Below are 9871 nucleotides of genomic sequence, written 5' to 3' on the forward strand. Positions count from 1 at the left end.
AATAGAAAACAAAACGTAGCGTAATCTTCTGCTTCAACTGTAGGTGGCTGGCCCCGAACATGGCAATGTATCATTCATGCACGCTGAGCAAAGAACACATCGTTTTGCTTCTAAGAGAACAGGCCGCCGCAGTTCAAAGGAACGCGTAGCGAGCGCTCTACTTTTTCACTCGGAGTGGCTCCACCGCGCGCGCGCGCGCTCAAGATCGCGGAACAGCACAGCACCGGAGAAAGTAGATCCATCCAGCGAGCAAAGGCCAGCCGAGGGAGATCGTGTGGCAGCCATCTCGCGTCGCCACGAAAACACGACAGTCGTTCGTCATGCCTTGGATATAACAACAAATCCTCCACGGTAAGTGAATTCTAACTTAGGTGCACATTCTCCGTATATGTCATGCTATCGCCAGGAAGTTGTCGCTGCGCTTAGCCGACGCGATTGACAAAGGACTAGGCGTACGCGCTGTCTCTTGATGTCAATCGAAAAAGCCAGTCGTCGCGATAACTGCATGTGATTTTATCGCTTTGCCGTTGTCCGTAAGAGCTTTAAAAATCGCAAACGCTGCCAGAACTATGGTATGTTCAATAAGACGCCAGGCGAGAGGACGCTTAAAATGGTTAGTTCACCAGCCCGTGATTCCGAGCCTATGCGGAGCGTGATTAGCGTGCGTTTTGTGTGTTTGAATTTATTCAGTTTGGCAGTCTACTATGTACGGAACGCTGTTCAATTAAGGAATCACATAACAGAAGCCGTCATTTTGCTGGCAGCATGCTTTTTTTTTATAAATAAACCGCGCGCTTGACGGTGTCTCGCGCAGGGGGAATCTGCGACCACTGAAGTTACGTGCAGCACCAGTGCTAGTTAGAAACTTTGCCGCAGGCATTCAGCTGCATGCTGCAAGAGGTCAGTTGGGCGCGTTATCTTGAACTTACTGAAAACGCATGAGGAATCCATGTTTTATGCTGAAAAAAGTATAAACCCCATATAAGCGATCTTGCGCGCGGCAGCTACAAGCGACGCGACGGAGATGGCTGTCGCGTTCGCTCGTCGCCTACAAGTCGTACTCCGTGCGAGCGACGATATTGAGTGACGCCTCCCCGGTGTTGCCGGCATGAGGGCTGCAGTCACGCGTGACGCGTGCTTTAGTAATTTACGTTGATGTATTTCACTATAAAAAGTAGCATAAAATATTTCCGGAGGTCTTGCAGTACGTTCTTATCCTTGCACGTATAAAAATTGGATCATTTGCTCGTTCCGCGCGACAATGGGTAGTATTTGAGCGATGTATGTACATCCAGTTCCGGCTTCGCGCTATTGGCTAGTCGCTCATAGCACTTCTGGGCGACGAGCGACGATTTCTAGATTTCCAGAACCGAGCCATCTGTTCAAGCGACGGCCCGTTTTGTCGCTCGTCGCCGTCGCGCACTAAATCGCTCTCACAGTGTTTATCCCTAAGACTGAACTGTTTTTGCTCATGTTGAAATGGTGTGATTATAGGTCTGGTTTTGTCTCCTGTTGCGGTTTTCGTGCACGGTGCGAAACTGAAAGGATGCTTATGTCTACGAACTCGGTGAATTGTCGAGCAGCTAGTTACGCATCGGCATCGAATATAACGGCTGCTGTGTGGAATTACAATTGCAGGGGCGCTTTGCATACGCTTATTGTTTTGGACATGCCTGTGCATTTGCTAATATGAGTTGGCGTGTCAGAGTTATGTCATATGAACAGCTAAATCAGCCTTCCTCTGGGTGTTACAAACGTAATGTGTGCATTTTGCTATAGCATGGCAGATTATGATGTGTTTATCGCTTGAATATTTTTAGTAGAGAAATAAAATATCAAAATAAAATGTTGCTTTAATTCCGTGTTACCATTCTGTCGTACACAGAACAATAGGTTGGTGTAATAAACTAATAACTGCGGTTTAACTGCAACTTTTACATGCCTACAAGAATCTAAAATGCTAGATTTCAAACTGCAGCAGTAGTCGGGTCTGTCAAAAATGAACTCCACTGCGCACCTCATGCATGAAAATAAGTTCATGCCTTTTAGTAAGCTTAGATGCAGGCCGCAGTGAACTTGTTAGTATTGAAATATGGGTAAGCTTGCCATAACAAGCCTTGTTGCCCTTTTTTATGGGCACATCCATATATCCATTGAGCTGAAGGACAATATTTTCATCCCTACTGAGCATCATGTTTGCAGCTATAATCCTCAAATTATGGCTTCAGCAGTGGCACAACCAGGCATGGTGCGGGGGGGTGGGGGGGCACACTGGGCACGTGCTTAGGATGTGTCACAAGTGGTGTTTGCGATACACCAGACTCATGACAGACCTATGACGTCTGAAAATGACCAATATTCTATTCATTAGCAGGAGTATTCTAACATTCATGAAAAACAAGGAAGAACTGTGGCTTGTTTTTTTGCTTAAATCTAAAAATTGAAGTTAGTTTAGCAGTTGACTGTTTCAGTCATTTGGATGTTTTGCATGCATTTCACTAGGAAGACTAAGAGCTAAGACTTTTTTATTGCCATTGCCTTGACTGTCTTGATGTTGTTTTGCACCATGTCCCTGTGTTGACTTTTGCCTACGATATTTTTCAGGCACCCGCTTTATATAACGCAAGAAGGCAGCTGCAAGGACACGAGGATGTGAAAGAGCCAGTGCAGCGCGACTTCACGTAGTGCAGAGGAGCCAATGCCAAAAAATCAAAATACATTGGCATGTTATTTGGACAAGAAAACTAGTATGTGGGTATATTGGGTGTACCATTTGACCAAATGTCAACAAAATCAAGATACAGTATGTTACACGAAGATGAAAATTCTCACGTGCTCCAGGCAGTCATCTTAACATGGTATATTTATGTAATGTCTCTGATTGGAAAGTCAAATCAAGTATGCTCTCTCGAGACAAACACATAGCAGCAAGTGTCATTGAAAAGTTAAAAATGTGTTTTAAAAAAGCTGATTGGTTCTGAGAAGTGACTGCTTTTTGTCTTGCCTCTCAACAGATATAGCCATGTGATAAAGAAATAGTGGTACAATGAAATTGCATATTTGTTTAGCCACATGATACATACTTGCAATGAGCACGGTGCCTGTGTTTACTATAAAAAGCAACAGCCCATGCTTGGTTAGGTTAGGCCCACTACAACATGCAGGCATGGGTGATTGGCGCTTTTTTTATTTCTGTATTGTGAGGTTTCTTGATGTGCGTATAGGTGCAGTGGCACGCAGTATGGCTAGTACAAAAAAGGGGGGGGGGGGCAGATATATGTAGCTCACTGTACACGATACAGGGCAAAGGAAATCCGTGTTCAGCAACTATGTTAAATGCGATGTACGTAAATTTTACAACGCTACTCGTTCGAAGCGCGCACAGGTGCATATTGAAGAAAAGTTTCCAGGGTAGATAATTTAGTTCGTAATTTACACTAATTTTGCTCTAACCACGAGACATAATAATTTGAATATACTGCACGGAAAAACCTAGAGCGAATTAAATTGTGTGTCAGCTTCGTGTGTATACATATAGTCTTCCCTATGCATTAGGTTTTTTGCGTAATGCATTAACAGTTGACAGCCTATCTTATGATGTGTACTCTGTTTACATTACAGTTGTTTATTAGTTTACTCGTTTGTTTTGCGACTGATGAAATGCCGGCATATATATATTTTCAACATCTGACATAACCCTGTATGTTTTGCAGGGACAACCCAGGACGTGCATTTCTCAGCACCCAGTCAACTGCCAAAAGTGACTCAAACACAGGCCACCAGTAAGTGGACATCAGTTGCAATTTCACATTATGCAGTTGGCAGCTGCCTTGTACGGAGGCCGTTTTTTTTAATGAGATGGTGATGTCGTTCTAATGTACATTTTGACCACAAAGGTGCGATCATGTCTCACAGAGGCATATATGGTTGCTATTCTCTGCGAGGGACGTGTTCTCGTGTTCGTGAAGCATTTGTGTTTGGCAGTATTGTCGCCCAATGAGTCGGATATAAACACTAACTCGCCACTGCCGGCAAGTAGTTGCGAGAAACGCATTATGACGCTGTAAAGTTATTTCATTAATTCGAAGGAAAGTTTTGCAGCAGGAAAAAAGGTTGCTATTCCAGGTAAACATGTCTTTTTCTCACAGGTTATTTAGCCAAACTGTGGATGCATGAAATTCGTGACTTATGAATAGATTTTAATTTGTTCTTTAGTAATGCTTCTAAAAGAGACTAGAAATAGCATGTGACTACCTCTGCAATCAGCAGACCATACATTTACAGTCATAAGTGGCAGTTCCATGCAGTCTCGCACTTTATATAACCTTTCCTTTCAGCACCATTGGAACTGGTGGCTGCGTTTTCAGAAGGAGAAGTGAACTTGACACTGTATATGTATGTGTGAATTCGGTTTTCTTTGTATGTGTCGGCTCACTGACAAACAGTGCAAAAATCTGTTGTACCATGAGCCTGACGACGCCTTCTGATGCTAGAAATGCGGCACTTCGTATTTTATAGTACTGCATGACATTTAAATCAAAGCTACCACATAAAATGATCAAGAAAACTAACCGCTGTTATAGCTGTTTTCCTCAAAGAATGCTTGTCCTTTATGGGCTGTGTTAATCTGAGCTCTCCACCGATGTTTCAGTAATATTATCCCTTAGTGAGTGAGAGATTGGGGGCAATTAATCGTGTTAGTGTTTAAGTGGTGTCCTAATTATGTGCATTTGTTCCAACAAAGTTGTCTAGATTACTTTATTGTGTAGTGTAAAGCTTATGAAACCATCAGCAACTACTGAGTTGCTAACACGCATATGGATTTGTCACTATACAGGTGGAACTCGGCTGTACCACTGCAGTGCTGCGGAAATTGCCTTCACCAGCGGCTTTGCAACAGCTGTTTCGCAGCATGTCGGTATGTGTTAATTTATAATTATGTTGGGATGGGCTAGTATTATGGACCACTGCTACTCTGTATTGTGATAGATCCATATGATAAGGGATGTAATGGGCACAGCGAAAACCTTTGAATTTTTTACTATGGTACATAAACAGGCTCTCCTTTTCGTCACAGGAGCAGGAGAGAAGGGCATGCAGGCACTCCTGAATGTACATATATTTCAAAACATGAGAGAGACATATACACACACACACAATTAAACTAAAGGCAGGGACGTTCCATCTTTCATCTTGAATTGAATTGTGCAGCACAAAAATACAACACAGACCACAGAGAAGCACACATGTTAACAGGTTTGATACACACGTTAGTTCAACAGATTTGATACTTCAAGTGTGCTATTTTACACAAGGGGGAAGGGAAAGGGGAGAAAATCTGAAAAAAAAGTGGAGTGAAAAAAAAGGAATCGTGCCAAAAAGCATGAGAAGCATCGCGCAGCCAGGATCACCAGCAGGACATCTAAAAAGCACTCTGATAAAATTACATACAGGACAACCTTACGTATAGTTTGTTTCAATCAACTCAGATCACATGCAGCCATTACTGCAATCAAGTTGTTTCCTTATATCATATGAGGGAATGTTGTGGGCCCAAAAAACTGTTTAGAGCTGAAGGATTATGTTCCATTCTAGCCTCATTGCCTGCTTTTTTATCATATTGTTATCAGCTGCTTATGTTAGGGACACAAAGTAAGAGTACGAACTGTTTCCCGATTCGCCATTCCACACAACATGTCTTTGTGACTATATGTACATGCAGATGATCCATAGCTGAAAAATATTCAGTACAGTAGAATCTCATTACAAGATGCACTTGGTTGTAAGAGACATCTGAAAATGGTTTGGTTGGTTTTCCGATGTTTGCCACGTTAACAATACTGTATACAAGAGACACCTTTGTTACTAAGGATGACTTTTTAAGTATTCACTACTTCGAAGGGACACAACCCACACACATTCACTTTGTGCACCTTGTGTGCTCCGAAGGGCGTAAAGATCACGCAATCCTTACACAAGTCAATCGCGCATGTCTCTTTTAGCATGAACCAGAAAAGGAGGGCAACGAGGACAGTGCAGGGCAGGAAGTGTCGGCAGTTGAAGCTGACGAGCGTCTAAGAGCACCTCAAAGGTACTGCGAGCAATAAGGCTTGCAAAGTGAAGTGTTTAAATTCCAGAAGTTGGGAAGGAAGCTAACACAATCTACAGTCACTAAAAAGCTGTGAATGTCTTCTTTAAAGGGCCCCTAAACCACCGAGGTTGAAATTTAGTTGAGGGGTTGCAGTTCTACACAATAAGGCAATGAACAGGTAGCCACAAGAATTTTTCGAAACGGTGCAGTAATAGTGGAGCTACGTGTGTTTGATTATCGAAAAGTAGTCCCCACTCATTTTACTCTTTCATCTGGTACACGCCATATGGACAGTATAGTCTTTTCCTTGCCCAGTACACCTCCAAATGTTACGGGACAGGCCAACACCAACGAGCTCTGTTGCTGCCGCGCTGGCCCGTCGTCCTGCGAGGGGTGGCGCTAATACAACGGAACTGTATGGTGACTCGCGTTGAAGAGCCTCATAGGGAGACCCTTCTGTTGGCGTTTCTCTTCTTTGCCCCCATTGGCTGCCCACAATGGCATCGCGCGCAACGCTACGAGGAAGAAGGAGTGTGTGTATTTGCTTGCAGGCCTTGCCGGCAGTCGTACACTTTCGTTCGACCAATCGACAGCACCGGAAACTGTTGACATCATCAGAGACAGCCTGGTGACGTCAGGACAAACTGGGGGGTGCAGGATAGGTCCAGAGAGGCGCACGGGGTCATTTTCTTCATATTGTGGTGCTCCGGCAGTGCTACGCACTCTGGCATTTGGCTTCGTCGATCGTGACGGCATTCTGATTTCGATACGCGTGTTTACTTGAAATGTTCAAAAAATGTCGAGAAGTGGTTTAGGAGCCCTTTAAGCCACCCTGAGCATTTATTCCTTCAGATATATCAAAACATACTTTAGTGATGATGCATAATAAAGTGATCTAGTCTGGCTCCTCAGTGTCTCAAAATTTTTGGTTTCGAGAGACATGTTTCCCGTGCCTCTTGAATATCTTCTGATGAGGCTTTACTGTAATATACACAAACAATTGTGTAACTCCTTTTGCAAGTATTATTCATTAAGCCCGGTCACTTATGTGCAAAGTTTGTGGTTAAGTCTTGATGTCCGTATTTTTAAAGCTATGTTTATTAATTCATGCTGTTCTTATTGGTTCTTCGATGCAGGAGACAATGCCTACGAAATTATTGGCCCTGATCATGAGAGCCCTCAAGGGGCAAACAACATCTCTGTTGCAGAAGTGAGCCCGATACCACTTGGAAGTTACCATGACAGATGACACGGCAGCAATAGATACAGAGACTGCCATGTCTGCTGCAGCTGCAACAGTGTACAAGGCAAGCAGCAGCGCGTCAGCATCAGCAGCAGTGTCAGAAGGAACCACACCAGGCCTGGTAGAGCAACATGTGTGCTATCACTGACTTTTTTTGTAGTGGATACGACTCATTTGCTCAACATACAAAAGCTTTTCACCACGACTGTGAGCCAGTGTTATTGTGCAGCAAGTGCAAGACTAAGTTAAGTGTTATAACACAGTACAAGCATCACTTTAACATATGAAAACATATTACAGTTGTTGCCTCCCCAGCCAGCCCACATAGCCACAACAATGTTGAACACATGGTGGGACACACATCTTCTCCATTAGAAGATAGTAGAGACTGTCAGTGTTGTTGTTAGATTAACTGGTCTTTGTAGGCAACTAGGACAACACAGGTGTCATAAGATTGTTGTTGATGTTGTTGTTGAAGAGGTGAAAAAGAAGTTTGATGCAGCTCAAGTGCCAACTGATATTGAGCAAATCAAAAGCAACCACCTGAGAAAGCAACACTATCGAAATTTGGGTATCTATGTGCCGCCAACTCTGGTAAGAATGGCATAGGACAGAAGTGTGATGAAAATCACACAGACACTGCTGTTGCATCACTGGCCACAGTGAGCAGCGACTTGTAGGGCAAGAGAGTCAACTGAAACTAACATTATGATATAGTGTCATGCTCCCATGTCACCACATTTCAAGTTATTTTGCAAGATACAGCTCAACCTCCAGAAACGAGACTGCAAGTTGTCTGTAAAAAAGCTTTCACAAAAAATTATTCATAACACTATTAACATAGCAGTATCTTTTTTTTGTGTCGGTTCGAGGTTCCCGGCTGTCCATTAATGCAAAAATTGAGGAAAAAAAGAACATGTGTCGTACTTACACCTTTTTAACAAGTACGAGGGGGACAGAACTTTTCTAGTCATGCATCTTCATCATACTATCAAGTTTTTAAATGCCTTTTATAATTATTATTACCAGTTATATCTGAGTGCATTGTATGCATGTAGCAGGTGTAAAATCAGGTCAGTTGGATCAGATGCCTTATCTGCAAGCGAGCCCTATATTCAAGAAATTTGAATTAAAATAGTTACGTTAGAGACGCAGTCTTTCAGCACTTTATTGCCTGTGGTTTAAGCATTGCTCAATACTTTTGTGGGTGGCAATTTCAACCGGCACAGCACTGCGCTTTGCCACAGTCACATTTGTCTTCAAAGCGGTGTTTACCATTTGTTGATCTGTTTGTGTATGCATAGAGCAAGTTTTTAATTTATATTTTTCTGCATTCTTGTGCTTGCACTAAGCTTGTATAAGGCAGTTACAAAATGTGCGTCACTATAACGAACTGTTCTGTTGAGCTTACACTTGCAACGCTAGCTTTGTGTATGTTCTCATGTTTGTACAAAGCTTATATAAGCTAGTTAGAAAATGTATGTCACTAAGCATTGTGATAGTCTTTAAAGAACTGCTTGGTTGGTTTTACACTTGTGAATTAGTATTGAGGCGGTGGTATTCCCATGTATGCCCACTGCTAGCTTTCTGTGTCCTCACGTGTTTGTATTAAGTTTCTACAAGGGAGTTACAGCATGTACGTCACTCAGCGCTGTGATATTTTTTAAAGAACTGCTTTGTTGGTTTTACACCTGTGAGTAATAGTACTCGGGTGGCACTAGTCATGTGTAGGTACACAGGGACCATTTGTATACATTATGCTCATGTAAAGCAGCTACAAAGTGTATGTCACTAATTACTGTGATATTTGTTGAATTGCTGTGATGGTTTTACACATGTGAATAATAGTGGTCAGGACACAGTACTTGCGGTGTATAGTTGAATTTATACACTGCCAAGACATGGGCTGTATACGTACCAAAAGAAATGTATGTCTTATATTGTTGTGATTATTACTGTTTGGATTTTATTAAACTGTAATAAAATTGTTTCTTGTATCAATTGAGGTATGGCAATTTGTCATGCAACCAAACTGAGGACCTGAACTTGTGCATACAAATAAACAGCTGATTTAAGAGTATAGTGCTCATATTCTGCTAAACCAGTTTAACAAATCTTGTACTACAATGCTGGAAAAATGACAGAGCTGACTCGGATGTACAGAAAAAGTTCTGCACTGGCTGAAGGACTGCCCCACACTGGAGTTCGTAATGTTGCGTTTATTGGAGTAGAACAGAAAGTGCACTTTTATTAAAAATGCGACAGTCGGTGCAGAAACATAAGGCAGACGAGCGGATGTGGCACATTTTTTTCAGGGCCCTCCATGCCTACTACTGCATTTCTAGTCTTCCTGTGCTCTGCGTATAAGCCCCTGTTCCGCCAAGGTTTTTACTCCATGACAGTTGTTCTACTGGGTTCGTAGCAATATTGAAGAAAAAAATTCAATGGTTTTCAAGGACTTTCGAGGCCCCGACACAGTAACTTCAAGGACCTCGTGCAATGTGTGTAGTAGTTTGGACAGGCAATAACTTGTTCAA

The 9871-nt window shown here is 42.6% G+C and overlaps 1 long non-coding RNA gene across 1 annotated transcript; it reads left to right on the forward strand.

Moving 5' to 3' along the window:
- Positions 1-211: 211 nt before the first annotated feature.
- On the forward strand, positions 212-9339 carry LOC129387223 (uncharacterized). Its single transcript, XR_011892875.1, has 4 exons — positions 212-351; positions 2605-3782; positions 4838-4918; positions 7228-9339. It is a non-coding gene; the product is annotated as an uncharacterized lncRNA (long non-coding RNA).
- Positions 9340-9871: the final 532 nt, after the last annotated feature.

The sequence above is a fragment of the Dermacentor andersoni genome, chromosome 2, assembly GCF_023375885.2.
Source record: "Dermacentor andersoni chromosome 2, qqDerAnde1_hic_scaffold, whole genome shotgun sequence".
NCBI classification, from domain to species: domain Eukaryota; kingdom Metazoa; phylum Arthropoda; class Arachnida; order Ixodida; family Ixodidae; genus Dermacentor; species Dermacentor andersoni.